Source organism: Cucurbita pepo, unplaced genomic scaffold, assembly GCF_002806865.2.
Source record: "Cucurbita pepo subsp. pepo cultivar mu-cu-16 unplaced genomic scaffold, ASM280686v2 Cp4.1_scaffold004685, whole genome shotgun sequence".
NCBI lineage: Eukaryota > Viridiplantae > Streptophyta > Magnoliopsida > Cucurbitales > Cucurbitaceae > Cucurbita > Cucurbita pepo.
The window spans coordinates 1-777 of NW_019650667.1; the positions used below are offsets into that span (position 1 = coordinate 1).

A 777-nucleotide genomic window follows, 5' to 3' on the forward strand; every position below is an offset into this window, starting at 1 on the left:
TAAAGCCCACTTGTGATATTTACAATTGGGCCGAAAATGGGCTTCCATTTGTGAGCATTGACTTCAGTGGAAGCCATTTTCGCCTTGTGTTCTTCAGATACTTTTCAAAATTGCAGTTGAACTTGAGCCCTACGATCGAGCTCCTTCACCTTTCTTCCTTGCTTCTTTCAGAAGCAGAGGGTGAGAGCTTATGGATCATCGAACGAAGCCATGGAATCATTTGGCGTCTTCAATTAGGTGAGCTATGTCCTAGTTTGCTCCGCTGATTCCAACTTACTGTCCATTTTTTCTTGTAGATTTTAGTTACTTAGCTGACCCATGGTGTTTGATGATTTTACTTTAGTTTCTGTTTCTAGGAACTATGGTTTGATGTTGGTGCAAAGGGAAGAGATCTTGTTGTTCTTTTACCTTTGACGTTATGAAGACTCTGTTTCGCATTTCGGTTGGATTCTTTTTGGCGTTGCTAATTTTTTACTGCAGCTTCGTTGATTCCAAGGTACGAGAGGTTCATTTCGATTTTGTAGGATTGAATATTCCATTTCTGTTTAGCATCTCGACGAATTTGAATGTAGGTGGAAGAAACTGCGAACTCCAGTCTAGATTCAAAAACAGTGAATAAAGTAAACGATGCAAGCAAGGACACTGGTTCTAATAAGGTTCTCAATTCTATTTCTGCTGGTAAGGAAAAGAAGGATGAACACCAAGTAAGCGTCTCAAACGGGGGTGTTAAGAGCAGCGGGGATAAAATTAAGAAGGATCCTGAAAGTGAAACAACAT

The 777-nt window shown here is 40.2% G+C and overlaps 1 long non-coding RNA gene across 1 annotated transcript; it reads left to right on the forward strand.

Moving 5' to 3' along the window:
* The first annotated feature begins 98 nt into the window (after positions 1–98).
* LOC111787062 lies at positions 99–688 on the forward strand. Its single transcript, XR_002813882.1, has 3 exons — positions 99–237; positions 344–496; positions 573–688. It is a non-coding gene; the product is annotated as an uncharacterized LOC111787062 (long non-coding RNA).
* Positions 689–777: the final 89 nt, after the last annotated feature.